The sequence below is a fragment of the Hydra vulgaris genome, chromosome 02 (genome assembly GCF_038396675.1).
Source record: "Hydra vulgaris chromosome 02, alternate assembly HydraT2T_AEP".
Lineage (NCBI taxonomy): Eukaryota > Metazoa > Cnidaria > Hydrozoa > Anthoathecata > Hydridae > Hydra > Hydra vulgaris.
Window position 1 is genome coordinate 3471006 of NC_088921.1, and position 16495 is coordinate 3487500.

The 16495-nt window shown below is 27.3% G+C and overlaps 1 long non-coding RNA gene across 1 annotated transcript; it reads left to right on the forward strand.

Moving 5' to 3' along the window:
• The first annotated feature begins 210 nt into the window (after positions 1–210).
• LOC136076333 (uncharacterized) lies at positions 211–4579 on the forward strand. The gene is made up of 3 exons (XR_010636176.1): positions 211–363; positions 4223–4258; positions 4460–4579. It is a non-coding gene; the product is annotated as an uncharacterized LOC136076333 (long non-coding RNA).
• Positions 4580–16495: the final 11916 nt, after the last annotated feature.

Here is a 16495-nt window from a genome sequence, read left to right on the forward strand (position 1 = left end):
TTACCTGAAAAAGGATTTTGAAACCGGGATATTTATGAACAATATAAGCGATCACTTTCCGATCTTTATAAAAGTAAGAAATTTAAAAACCATGTCTGATTGTGAACCAAAAGTTATAAATTTGAAAATACGCAATCTTAAAACAAGTAATACTAATGAATTATCAATTAGACTAAAACAAGAAACCTGGTCCAACGTGTACAGGGTTAGCGATCTTTAGTATGCTTCAAAAGGAGGTCTCGCAAATTTTGAAAATTGCAGACTCCGGAATGCTTTTTCGCAAATATTCGCAACCTACTTTTGAAGCATACTAAAATGTTGTTTACTGAATGTTTCTTTTATTATCGTATATTTTGGAGTATGGTAATTCAATTAACTTTAATATCTAATTAAATTATCTTATAATGAAAATTTTTAGTTTTATTATGAGTATACTAATAGTTTTTTTGTTTTTATAAAGAACTTTGTACAAAGAAATTATTAGTTTTTTTATAAAAAAGTTGCTGTTTACATATGTGGTGTATATCATAAAGTATATAGTATAACCAATTATATTATATAAAGACATCATAGCATTACAAAATTTAGCAGTACGGTTTAGATAAGTATAGATAATTATTAGAGATTAGAGAATTTATATAAAAGAACAAAGACTTTATCCTTTTGCATAACACTGCAAATCTCTAATAACTTTAACAACCTCTAATAATCTCTCTACTAACTACCTATACAATATAAGTTTTTTTCTTTTCTATTAGGTATACTATTCTAAGTAACTTATCCTCAGTACAGATAAGTCATATTTTTTAATACAAAATCTGAGCTTCTTTTTTGTTATTAGAAAAATATTTATATATCTAAAAAAACGTTTATTGTGCTTATAAACACGAATCCAAAGACTGTCCAAATGGAAACTTTAAAAAACTGCATTCATTGCTGCAGAAGAATTAAATTTATTAATAAATCTTATTATAGCTATTAAATCACTATTAATAGTAATATTACAACTATTATAGTTAAACCATTATTATTAATACAACTGTAATTATTATTATAACTACTGTTATGAATAATATCATTACTTTATTATTATTAGTATAATTATTGTTGTTTTTATTTTTATTATAATTATTTTACAATAATTGTTTTACACAATTGTAGGTCTTTATGCATCATCAGTCTAAAACTGTTTGTAAATGTTCCTCACTATTGTTTATATATTATTAAAAATGAAAATATGTTGATTGATTAATTGAGCTGAGTGAAAAAGTTAAATATGTTAATGTGGTAATGGATGAATCGTAAAGTTATAATTATAGAAGATATACAGCAAAGAAAAGCTAAATATAATGTTTTCTATGTAAAATAGCTAGAAATACTCCTAAATTAACTAAAATACTAGTTACACTTGAAGATCTGTATTAGTTAGGACCCATAACTCAGAATTAAGTTAACTCCACTTATCACAAAATTGTTGAAAAAAATTAACCTCTGGATTAAAAGATGATCCAAAACAAGTTTGGTATACATGGGATGAAATCACTCTATGAGCATGGTGTGGACATAGTGTGGACACAATCTATCATGAAAAAAACTTTTTCTGGTTTAGTAGCGTTTAATTTAAAACTACAGTTTATGGAAGAAACTTTTTGACTATTTATATATATATATAAATATATATATATATATATATATATATATATATATATATATATATATATATATATATATATATATATATATATATATATATGTATGTATATACATATATATATACATATATATACATATATATATACATATATATATACATATATATATACATATATATATACATATATATATATATATATATATATATATATATATATATATATATATATATATATATATATGTATATATATATATATTAATGTATAAATATAAATGAATATATATATATATAATTATATATATATATATATATATACATATATATATATATATATATATATATATATATATATATATATATATATATATATATATACATATATATATATATATATACATATATATATATATATATATATATATATATATATATATATATATATATATATATATATATATTTAGATATATACAGTAAACTCCAGGTTATTCAAACCTCCAAGGGGAACAAGAATTTACTTCGAATAACCGAAAGTTCGAATAACTGAAAATCTTCTTTAAAATGACCAATTTCAAGTTACTATTAAATTTTAACAGCAGTAGTATTCCTGACATAGTTGCCAGTGTTAAAATCACTGTTGCAACAAGGTAGAAATCAGCCTGAAGGGAGACAATGTTTTCTGTTAATTTGTCTATTTCAATTTTTTAGGTTGATTGATTCCATTATGGCGTTTACGCATTAATATATATATATATATATATATATATATATATATATATACATATATATATATATATATATATATATACATATATATATATTTATATATATATATATATATATATATATATATATATATATATATATGCATATATATGTATATATCTTCTCGTTCTAGAGCTGATTTGCTAACAATAATAACTGATCGATTTTTTCATGCATTAGATAGATCTGGAGAGGTTAAGGCTATCACTATTGACATTTCTAAAACTTTTGATAAAGTTTGACATGCTGGTCTTCTCAATAAGGTTTCTTCTTATGGTGAATCAGGTAGCATCTTTAAGATTTTTGAATTCTTCCTATCCAATCATAGTATAAAAGTTGCCTTTGATGGAAAGCATTCTTCTTCATATCCTGTAACTTCAGGGATTCCTAAATGTTCTATCCTTGGCCCTATACTCTTTTTAATTTACATCAACGATCTTCCAGATATTCTCATATTTAAGGTGGCATTGTTCGCTGATTATACTACCATTTATTCTTGTCTTGATAAGAAGCCAATACTCTCTGATTGCTTGGAGGGGGCATTTGAGTTTGAAAAGGATTTCACTTCTGCTACAGCATGGGGCTCACAGTGGTTGGTGAACTATAACTCTAATAAAACCCAATTTTTCAGCCAATCGTTATCGCAATAATCTAGATTTTCCTATATTTGATTTAGATCTTCCTATATTTATGAATGGTGATGTACTCGATGAGTCACCTACTCTTCATCTTCTAGGATTAACTCTTACTTTCAATCTTTCTTGGAAACCATATATCAAATCGGTTGCAAAATTAGCATCTGCTAAGGTTGCATCTCTTTATCGAGCTCGCCTCTTTCTTTCTCCGGATTCTATTCTTTATCTCTGTAAATCTCAAAATTGCCTTTGTATGGAATTCTGTTGCCATATCTGGGACGGATCAATGATGCCCTTTCTCTTTCAAACAAGGTGCAAAAACGCATAGTAAACATAGTTGAACTTGCTGTTGCAGCCAACCTCCAACCATTATAACATTGTCATAATGTTGCTTCTCTTTTTCTTTTTTACAAATTCTATAATGGGCACTGCTCTAATAAGCTAGCGCCTCTTGTGTCATCTACAAAAATTCATTCTTGTGTTACTCGTCATTCTGCAAGTTTCATCCTTTTACTGTGGCTATTCCTAAGTGCTCCAAAATTTCTTATTTGTCTAGTTTTTTCCCTAGAACATCAGTTCTTTGGAATTTGTGTCCTTCATCTTGCTTTCCTGATTCATATAATTTGCAATCTTTCAAGTCGTCTGTCAATCGTTATCTTGCTCTATAAACTTCATTTTTTCTCTTCCAGTAATTTCCAACTCTAATAGTTGCTTGCAACCTTGTTGGAAGTGAAGATGTTAAAAAAAAATTTTTTTAATAAAAAAAATTGTAAATGTAAATGATTATTTTGTAAATTGTAAATGTAAATGTTTTGTAAATGTAAATGATTATTGAATAATGATTAATCATTTGTTTTGTTTAATGGTTATCCATTAAATCTTCGTGAGTAGCGTTCACAGATAGGGGACCAAAAGGATATGATGTCCCAGATAAAATTAAATGTTCTAAAGGAATTAATAAAATTTAAAATAGTGTTATTAACAATTAGTCTTGAAAAAATTTAGGAATAGTTTTTAAAAAAGTAACATTAGTATTTTTTTATAAAGCATATTTATTTAAGTATATTTTTAATAAAGTTTTTTGTATAATTTAAAATGTTAGCCATTTCTTCTTCTTGTTGCAGTTTGATTTTTATAAGCATATTTAATTATCATTATTGCAATCCCAGGACAAGTTGCAGCCATTAACAAAATCAAAATCAACTGTGAGTTGCAACCATTAGTTAATTTGTTTGTATTTTAGCCTTTTATACTCACTTAATTTAGCCATTACTAATTTAAAACGTTTTTTTTTTGTTTGTTTGATGTAAATGAGTAGGTTCTTTTACATTTTTTTGGAAGAAAGTTATTAATGAAAATATAATATAAAACGTAAATTCAGGTGTACTTTCATTACGTATTTTCAGGTGCAACTGGTGGAATCAAATTTTTTCAAAAATTAAAAAAAAAAAATCCGTTTAAAAGCGATGTAGTTGTTGGATATAAATCTAATGTGATTTTTGATAGAAATCTAAGATTTAGGTATGAAATTTTAATTAGTCTTATATGTGAATATTGTGTTTGAAGATATGCATCTAAAATATAGAATATGAATCTAGAATGAATATGTTTAAATCTTTCAAAAGTGTCTTCTCATGCAATCATTCTCAAGTTTTCTTATAATTAATTAATCTACATTTATTTTTGTTTATACAGGTACAGATGAGTGTCCCTTAAAAGTCACTTTTCTGTAAAAGAACTTGTAGGCAGGTATATACTTGCCCGAATGGAACACAACCTTCCTCATCAAATTTTTTTGTCTTAACATTTGTTACATCAAATTGGATGCTTAGGCCATTACAATTCGTAATTCAGTTTACTTTTATGATGAGAGTTTTAGTTAAAATATTTTTACGCATTTAGTTTAACGACAAAAGCGAAAAAACAGCTATCCAAAAAATAGCGAAAAAAATTCCCTAACAAGGCTTAAAAATGAAAGGACTGTTTGATGCATATGAAATTTTTATTTTACAATTTATGTAAAAGACTGATAAAATATAGTTGTTATTTTTTGCTTATTTATTCGTGTTTTTATTCTTTTGATATTTTGTCGCATTGATATTATATTAATAGGACTATCGAAATCCAACCCACAGATCTCAGAAATATAGCTAACATCCATTGACTCTGTATTTGCTCGGTGCATGCTTTTATTAAATTTCAGTTTAAACTTGATTTGATAGAAGCCTAATGCGCTGCATTTTGATTAATACTGCCATTATACAACTATCTATTACCAGTTTTATTCTCGACTAAAATGTCAATATAATACTTAGTCTGTGTAAACCTTTTGTAATCAAGACCATAATTTTACCCGCAAAACAAACGAAGATGATATTTTGCTTCTTTGGCAAAATGCATAAACGCATAAAAGATAAGTTTGCAAAAGAAAGTATTTAAAAATATTTTGCTTTTGAACCAAACAAAAAAAAAAAATCATGGTAAAGTGCATAAACTATTTACAGTTTAAAAATAGATTTAAATGAGTACGATAGTTTTGAAGCTGTTAGGGAAAGCAGGCCCGCACAAAGACTTAGTGATGTCTGATAAAATTTTTGGTTAGTACATCGTGAAATCTTACATAAATCAAATCTATCGTGTATTTTGCAACTGTTCTTGAAATTAAGCAATTATTATTATATTATTAACAAACGATTATAAAACGAAACAAAATGTATTAAATTATACATGGATTACTTGATTTGAAGGAACAATGGCTCTCTTGGACTCAAGAGTTCATCACTGTTGGTGGCGTAAACTTTTTTCAATAGAATTTTTATAACCGTTTTTGGAATAAAATTATGAATATCCAAACAAGATAATCCAGATATTAAGCTATACCTTGACTAATTGGTCGGTCGTAGGATTATTAGATGCCAATTTTAGACTTTATTGAAGCTTTAATTTTTTATTTGAACTTGTAAAGAAGTTAAAAAAAAAAAAGTTCTACCTGGTATCTCGTAATTTGCTGTATTACTAGACTGATTAGCACACCCAAAGGCAGGAATATTTGAAATGATTCAGCTGGTTATCTATTATCTAGTTCAAAAAAAAATGTATTCATTAGGCATGCTAGTCACAACAAAAACATTTTTTATTGAGGGTCGCATAAGCCTCCTTTGTCAGTGAGCCTAAGTAAAATGTACCCTAAGCTCCCTCCTCCCTTTTCTGGGCGGCCCTGAATGAAACTATAAGAGTAACATAAATAACGCCATTATATGGCGTTATTTATGTTGCTTATGTAAATTTATTCGCCATATTATGGCGAATAATTTTAACAAGTAAGGGAACCAACTCAAAGCTCGTTTGTGTGTAGTGGGTGATTCCTAGCCGCAATCCTTGAACTGTTATTCCGTGGCCACGGTTTCTTTGAATAATAAAAAGCAAAGTTATGAAAGAAAATTTATCCTGGGATAAGTATTAGTCGGCTTTAAACCCACTTCTACTCAACCCCAAAATATGCATCTTTTATTAGGTACTTATGAAGGGGTTGAAAATAAAATGTTTCATTTGGAAACTCTAAGTAAGTGTTTATTTCTATAAACAATCTTTATAATTTATTCATCTCGGTTTTGCATTATATATATATATATATATATATATATATATATATATATATATATATATATATATATATATATATATATATATATATATATATATATATATATATATATATATATATATATATATATGTAAATTATGTTAGTATATTTTACAAATAGAGTGCTCAATGTTCTTAAAGAACAGAGCAATAATAAATTAGTAAAAAACACATATCTAACTTTGCTCTTCAACTTTAAGTTTCACCATTGCTGGATCATCAGGAAGAGTTACTAAATCTCAAAAAATTCAATTTATAGAAAAAAATATTTCACAGGAAGTTATGAATTATTATAATTATAAATAAAAATAAATTTTTATAATTACTATATTTTTTTGGTAAACAGGTAGTTACAGAAAGTAATTACTAAATAAATTTCTTTAGAATGGGGATAATTTAATTTGGTCATTTGTTTTTATAATTTTTTAAGAGGTAAATTACTGCGCGATAATATTTCTAATAATTATGCAAAAGCACCAAAAAAATTGGAAAACGCCATTAATTTAGAAGCTCAAAACATTGCCAAAAAAATTAATTTAGATGCGAGAATTGAATCAGCTGCACCAGTGCAAGCGTTTGTTTCACTAAAAGATCACAAACCAAATTTTCAAAATAAACTCCCTTGAAGGCTGCTAGTTCCTTCAAAAAGTGAACTAGGGCACGTTAGTAAAATAAAACTAGACAAAATTAATAACTCTATTCGGAAAAAATTAGGTTTACATCAGTGGAAAAATACCACTGATGTTATAGATTGGTTTTCTAAAATTAACAATAAAAATGAATGCACATTTATACAATTTGATATTAATGATTTTTACCCCTCAATTACACCAGAAATTTTAGATAAAACAATAGAATTTGGAAAATCCCATTTAGAAATTACTGAGGATACTACTCGTATAATAAGGCATTGCAGAAAAACTTTACTCTATTTTAATAAGGAAACGTGAAAGAAAAAAACCACGCACGAATGCTTTGATGTAACAATGGGAAGTTATGACGGAGCAGAAATTTGCGAATTTTACCAAAAATTAAGTGTTATATAACATTATCTATCATACCATTTTTCATATATCATAATTTTTACCATTTTTTGTCGTTCTATAGTAACGACAAAAAATGGTAAGAATTATGATATATACGTATCAAAATTATGAGATTAAAAATAAGTCCTTTAACTTGGATATGCTTTGATGTGCCATATCATGCGCCTTAGTTGAAAAGTCTCCAATGCTCAAATAACATGTTTTTAAAATTTTATGTGGCTATGACCCATCTCCTTGCTTTCTAATATAGGTAAACTATTTGAGAAGGCAATGCATATTAGGCTTTATGCTTTTCTTGAAAAATTTAAATGTTTTTACACCCATCAGTATGGATTTCGTGCCAATCACTCCACAACTCATGCTCTCATTGAAATGACTGAACTGATTAGAAAAGCAATCGATGACAAATATTTTGCATGCGGTGTATTTGTCGATTTACAGAAAGCGTTCGATACAGTAGATCATTCAATTTTGTTAAAAAAATTAGATTATTATGGGATCAGAGGCGTACCCCTTAAATGGTTTATTTCGTACTTAAACAATAGAACACAATTTGTTGCTATTAATGACTCAAAATCTACCCTTGTAAAATGTTCTAATGGTGTTCCACAGGGTTCAGTATTGGGACCACTGCTTTTCCTTCTTTATATTAATGATCTTCATACGTCCATTAAGTTTGCTACTGTTTACCACTTTGCTGATGACACTAACCTAATGCTAATTAATAAATCCTTAAAAAAAATTAACAAACACATTAACCATGATCTTGCCAATCTAGTTCAGTGGCTTCGCTCCAACAAACTTTTTCTAAACTCTAACAAAACTGAACTTATTATCTTTAAATCAAATAAAACAAAAATCTATAAACATATGAACTTTAGATTAAGTGGCAAAAAAATTGAACCTGTTAACTCAATTAAATATCTTGGTATAAAAATTAATTCAAATCTTTCCTTTTTATCCCACTGTGAAGACTTAGCAATGAAACTAAGTAGATCTAATGGTATGTTGGCCAAAGTTCGCCATTATGTTAATCTTGAAACACTTTTGAACATATACCATGCTATTTTCGGCTCACATCTTATATATGCATGCCAAATTTGGGGGCAGTCCCATCAACAAGCTCTTATTAGGTTATCCCACCTCCAAAACAAGGCTTTAAAAATTATTTATTTTCAGAATATTAAATTTAATTCTAATGTGCTCTATCTAACTTTTAAAGTATTAAAACTATGTGACTATATTCAATTTTCAAACTGCCAATTTGTCTGGAACCACCAACACAATAACCTACCTTTAACTTTCATCAATTTCTTTTCCAAAAGTGCCAACTCTCGTTATCACCTTCGTTCCAATAGTAATTTAAACCTGTCTGTCTCTAAACATTGCTCTCATAAATACGGACATAAATCTATAAAGTATCAAAGCATTAAAACTTGGAACAACCTTCCTTATGAACTAAAAGCTCTCAATTCATTCTCAACCTTTAAAACTAGATTATTCTACTTTTTATTAAAAAAATATAGTTAGTGTTTATAATTTCTATTATCAATTTTTGTTGTCTTTAGTATTTTTTTTTTTTTCTTTTTTTTTTTTTTTTTTTTTTAATTTTTATTATATATTTTGTTGTCATTACTATTGCTTATTGTAATTTCTATAAATATTTACATTACTATTATTAACTACTTTTAACTATTACTACTAATATTAATATTGTTATCATTATTATTATTATTATTTTTGTTATTATTGTTATTATTATTAAATATATTACTATTATTATTATTGTTATTGTTGTTATTATTATTATTATTACTAAGATTAATTGTATATAAATAAACTATTTTTTAAGGTATTTACTTGAGATTAGTATTTCAATACTATTTGTAAATAGCCGTGAAAATTTATTTTCAGAATATATATGATTGATTGATGATTGATTGATATGAAAATAACCGTTTTTAGAAGTGGTGTCATTACAACTTGTACTAGTAGTCGATCAAGCTCTTTAGTTTCTTTTCTAAATAAAATTTATCAAGTGTGGAAAAGTTAATAGCTGATATGTTGTGATATAAATACTTAATTTGTTAAAAACTATTCCGAAATGCTTTCCTTGCAGGCCTAAAACAAAAGCAAACAAACCTAAAACATAAATTATATGTATTAATTTTTTTTAATGATGTGAAGGCAATTAGAGGTAATAAAAAATTATATATAAAGAAATGGTAGTGGAAAAAATACCTAATAGGAATACCTAATTAACAAACCAAAAATATATAACTTGTCGTACAAATATCGCAAATGTAATTGTGCTAAACTTTTTTTATACAGCTATTAAAGTTTTTTTCTTACCTCATAATACATCCAAGCAATCTTGACAATTCCAAAGCTCGTCTTTTTTCTCAAATGCACTCTGAGGGATTCTTTGACATTCGCGGTGAAACCATTTTTTACAAGTGCAACATTGAGCCATTTGCCTAGAAAAAATAAAGATAACTTTTTTAATTGCTTCACTTGTCTCAGTATATTTCTAACCATTGTTAATTAACAATGCACAAGCATGTCAACTTTTGAAAAACTTCTGCATACAAAACAGACAGTTTGTAATAAATAAACTTAAGTCCTTAAATATGATAATTCGATTATCTACCTGTTAATGATGTGTTCGTCTTCATGGGTCCAAAACATACGACATGAACAATATAAAAGAATGCGAAATGTTTTTGGTGCACATCTTCGATACAAAGAAGGATTGACAGTGAGCGGAAAAACATCTAAATGGTTGTTAAATACACATTTTAGGAGATGCTTTCTCATTTCACTTTGTTCAAACATCGTGGTAGTTGAAGGTATAATATTTTTTTCAAGAATCTGTCTTGCCCATGCTATGGCATATAGTCCACAATCAACACCATTAGTTTGTTGTTGAATAGGCAATACTTTTACAGAAACAAAGTTTATACTGCAGTGTAGAATAGAGCAAATTTGCCTTTTTGTCTCAACAGTAATAGTTCCATGAAAAAGACTGTCAAACATAAAAATCTCCCCTGTTTCACAACCATGTGTGCTGACACAAACCCAATGAAGATTTCCATCGTGAAGAACTTGAACAAATGGAACGAACTGATAGATATGAAAAGCATTGATTTTTCCTTTTATGGTATCTTGCAGTCCGACATCAATCTCCAGCTGAATCTTCATCATTTGTTGGCAAAAGTGAATAACCTTGTCATTAAGCATTTCACAATGTTTAATTGCAAAGAGTTCATCGCCTCCAATGAAGGAGGAACTAAGACTTTGAATTTGCTGAAACTTGCTTTGAAGTTGATTATCATTGATTTCACTTAAAGTGGCTCTGCGATGTTCATTGCTTTCACCAGCTATAACTTCTTCAATTAACTGATTGTCACATTGAACATCATTGGTAACCAAAAAACTTGTACAATTTTCATCAATTGAGTGATCTGTAATAATTTCAGAATAACAAGACTCCTTCTTATCAAGCTTTACACAGATTTCTGTGGCAGCTTTACTTTGTTCATATTTAGCACCAAATCGCTTGATCAATTTTCTTTTTCGTCTAACAGGTAGATTAAAAGGTTTTGGTGACTTTATTATGGTTTTGCTCCAAGTTTCTGGTTGAATCGTTGGATGTAAAAGAATACCTTTTTCAGATGGAAGACTTTGAACTAAGGTAGTTTTCACTTTAAGCAGCTCTTCAAATAAATTATCTAATGTATTTTGAGAGTTACATAGATATGTCAACTGTCTAATGTCATTCAACAGTTCTCTACATGCTTCTGGTGAATGTTGGCTATCTTTTAATACCTGACTATTACTTCTTGGGATTGTATGACATATTTTGGTTAACTCAGTATTTGTTTTTAATAGTGTTTCAGCAGAATCATTTTCAGCAGAATTACCCATTGATGTAGTAAACTCTGGAGAATTAACAGTAATAGATGGACCACTTTCTTCTGAAAACAAATCTAGGGAGAATCTCTATAAGCTGCACCCAAATCAAACCAAGAAAGATTTTCTTTAAGGAAGATAGCAAAGAAGTGCTTGCATGGATATGCACTAGTAAACCAAGCTGGGCAAGAACAAGTTGGTAAATGTTCTGCATCACCAAGAAAACACTGGTATATAAGCCTACTGTTAAACTGGAATGATGGAACATTGTTTAGTCTGTTTGTCAAAGCAGTAACTACTGATAAATCAACACCATACAATTTGTCAATCATTCTTATGCAATGATTAACCAAAGGCCTTGGACGATTTGTCAAATAATTTGGTATTTTCTCATGATACTTTTTATATGATGAACTTGCTCTTCTGTTTTCATCAACATAGCTAAAAACATTATTAACATTAGTTTTTTAAAATACACAAAATAAAAACTGTTACTATAACAAACTCACAAAAATAGTCAAATACTATTATAGTTAGTGTTACTATAAGTGCTTTTTTCAGCAATTATATACTCATTAACTAAATATTCTTAAAAGATTTTACAGATTTTAAAGCTCATTACTGAAGGACCAAGATAATAAAAATTTTAAGGAGAAAAGTGAATCACATTATATAAAGATTTACAAAAAATGTCAATTATTTAATACTTTATGGTAGGCTATATTTATTACTGTTATCTAATAATATTATTAATATTTATACTAATACTAATAATATTATTATCCTAGAAATACTATTAACTTAATCAGAATAACTATAAATATTATTATTATTATTATTATCAATAGCAGAATTAAATTTTTTTTTCAGTAGACTAACCTGTCATACTTGTGCGGAAGGAACTCTTCAATGCAAACACTAAGCATAGTAGTAAGGGAAGATGTCTTTCTTCTTTCCAAAAATTTGTATTTAAAAGATTGATTTTGACATTCAATTCCATTGTTGGTATTAATATTCAACAATAGCCTATCTTGTCGGTAGGCAAATAACCATCTCTAAGAATATTTAAAATAGGATATAACTTTGAAAAGTATTGAAAATAATAAAAATTTTAATTGATTTTTAAACATTTAATTAATAAAAAAATCTTGGGTCTTAATAATGACACAACAAGTTATTTAAATCTAACTTATTCTATTTAATAAATTATTGCCAATTCTTATAAAAGATTAAAAAAAATAAAATTAAGTTTTTTATTTCAAACATTGTTAAAACATTTAACCCTTCTTTCTCATCATTTCTCGACATTTCTTACTTCTTTGAATTAAAAAACATTTATGATTATTAAGAAACTAGAAAGTTGCTTATTGAAAACTAAAGTAGTATACTAGTAAAGTAGTAACTGTTTTTGCATGAGCGATTCTACGTAGCTTTACCTTAACATCATTTTTTATTATAGAACATCCATTAATAGATTTGGACAGCCATCGCCCCCAAGCTTGCTTCCGATGGAAGTCACAAATAAATACACTACACCCTAAAGTGATTGAATACACACATATAAGAAATATTCACAAATTAAACTCTATTTCAAAAAATTTATGTTTAAAAACTTAGATGTGAAAAAAATATTTAAAAAAAACCCTACCTGGAAACACAGATTCAAAGGAATTTATTTCTTCATTTGAATAGTCAGTCATAAAGAATTTTGGTTCAAATGAAGGATTCCATTGTTTTAGGCATTGCAGTGCTTCTGTAATGGCTTCTGTAGTTTCGTTTTCACAAACAAAGATGGCAACTATTTGGTAATCAATGTTTGTTTTCACGACCAAAAAAAATAGAGGAAGAGCGTATCGAGTGGTTCGGTATGTAGCATCAAGAAAGGCTAGCTCATTACCATACCGCAAAAGTAGCCTCCTTTGCCACTTATCTTGATAAACAAACAACAAAGATTTATGAAGCTCTTGGTCATTATCTTCTAAACTGACACCTTTTGGTCGAAACTTTATGAAAGATCCCTTAAAGTTATTTTCCCATTCTTTTACTTTTTTAAGTAGACATTCTTGGTCTATGAATGAGTAACGAAGCTTTTGTCTTGCTTGATCATATGGTTACGGATGGTCTCATCCCTTGGGAAGAAACGCTTATTTGATTTAAGTGGCATATTACTGGAACTGGAATCTATTCGAACAAAATTTTCAAGATGTCTTTTCATTTCTGGAACAGTATTAACACCAACTCCAACTAGTTCACCAATTTTAACAATAAGATCTTCTGAAATGGGTTGATTGATACCTGCAGCCTTTAAAAAGCACAGTGAATGATAAAATAGTTAAATAAAATCATTCTTAAAAGCCTATTTTAAAAAACTTACATCACCAATAGGATGGTTTCTGTGAACAGATATATCAGATAATATCAAGACATATTTTCTACACATAATAATATTTCTGTTTTCAGTAAGAGCTACTCGTAGCTTTTTTAATGCATCTTTTCTTAGCCATTCTGAATCCCTATCAAGCTTTAAAAAAGAAATGAAATGTCAACAAATATTTATAAACCTAATAAGAAAATTAGTAAAATTAAAAAAAAAACTCTTCAACCAAAAAATGAAACTACACATTTTATTATAATTTTAACAAAATCAGGTTAGGTTTCACTCATATAGTTTAGAACTAATCAATGGAGTGATTAAAAAAATAAAATGATGGAAATATAAAATACACCTACTAATGTTAATAATATAATATCATCCCTATGTTCACAATATATATAAAACTATAATAGAGTTGAAAACATTATTTACTCAATTGCTTCTATAAACGATATAAACAAAAAACTTAACAAATATTTGAATATACTAATGAAATAACAACAAAACAAAAAAATTAAAAAATACAGTTAATTTCTGTTAAGTAAAATACACGTTAACTACAATTTTTGTTATCTCGAACTGTTTTATTTGGTCCCTTAAAATTGTCTAATTGAATACTATTAAAAATTTCCCGTTTAGTCTAAACTTGGATATCTAGAACTTTGAATAAGTAGACTCTTATTGAAACAAATCTTAATAAATAACGTTAAAAAAGCAATTTTAAAGTTTTAATTAATTTTGAAATAAAAAATCGCTAGCTTTTGGACGCAATATTACCAAATGATAAGAAAGTTATTGTGATGCTAAACTTTTTTCAATGTTATCTTTTAAGTGTACAGAGTGAATACAAAACAAGCTTCTTTAACCGAGACATTTTTCACGTTTCTGTTAGTATAATGGAGTATATGTTTATACTTAAACATTTAATTAAAAAAAATCACCTTAACTCAAACTAATATCAGTCAAAATTCATATTAATTGGAAATTGCTTTAGTCTAACCATTTTCCTTGGTTCCTTGGAGGTTCCATTAATCGGGAATTAACTGTATGTTACCATTAAAAAAATCCTAATCACAAAACTTAAAATTAGGAATACAATACCTTAAATTCAGGAAACTCATAAACTTCCTTAATGTGAACCTTAGCAGGACAATTAAACTTCTTTGTAACTTGCAAACTAGTTTTACTTTTTTTGAAAGAATGGTCTGCAACCTAAACATTTAAAGAAATTAATTAAAAAAAAAAAAAAAAGGATAAAAAGTTTAACTTACTGCTTTATCATTTTGTTTTTTTCTATACTGTTCTTTCAGTTTAACATTTCTATCCTTGCCTTGCTGACAATCAAGAGTGCGATGGGACGAAACAATAAACGGCACTCCAGAATAAGAAAAATCTTTATTTTCAAAAAATACTTTATGATTTTTCTTAATTAACTCTAAATAAAAAAGTAACCACATTATTTTTTGCTTTTCTGAGCTTTTAATTTAGATCAACTTTAAAAATTGAATTAAAAAAAGCAATCTAGCCATCAATTAATTTATAAAAAAAAAAATAGTTATAATAAGTCAAACCTTCTTTTGTTTTCTCCATTCCTTTTGTGTAAGCTGCAACATAATGAACTGTATGTAATATTTCATGGTCTTTAATTTTTGAACAAACATCAGCATATGTTGCAAGAATTTGCCGTTCTTCAAGAGTATTAATGGCATTTAATGGTACACTTAATGTTCTTGGTTCTAAAAATGGAATTAAAACAACATTAAACTCATACATTTCAAATATATACATAAAAGCATAAATTAAATGTTTTTCATGTGTATAATTTATATACATATATAGAGACCATATTTTTGTATACTCAATATACAAGTGGTTGTACCATATATTTATACTACATCAAAGCTAAACTATTTGTGCAAAAAAATAGACTAACTAAAATTAGTAAAAGATAAATAACTTTGGGAAAATGCTTAGAAAAAAGTCGTTATACGATATACAATATCATAAGACGAAATACAATTATACAAGATATCATCAGATAGTACTGAGTTGATCTATGCTATTTAGGACGAAACCACTATATTTTATTCCAGGGGTTGATATATGGAGAAAAGCAGATAAGATGAGATTTAAGGAGGGTGACAGTATATGGGTAAAATTGACTCAAGAGACAAAATGTGGTCAGCAGTGGACACAAAGAGTAGTACGAAAACAAATTATATTGTTGATCAAAGTAGTAACTGTAACTCATGTATATCCACGTCATATTTCAAACCTACTCCACAATATCACAAATCATCAAATAAATGAATGAAAGTAAATGCTTCAACCATATGGTTTAAAGACTGAAAAAAGAAATTGAAAACATCAAGGGAAGAAACGATGAAGTTGAAGTTAAGTTCAGAATAATTCCATAAAAATAATAAACAAGTGATGCGATCCAGACAAATAATAAAGCCATCACAAA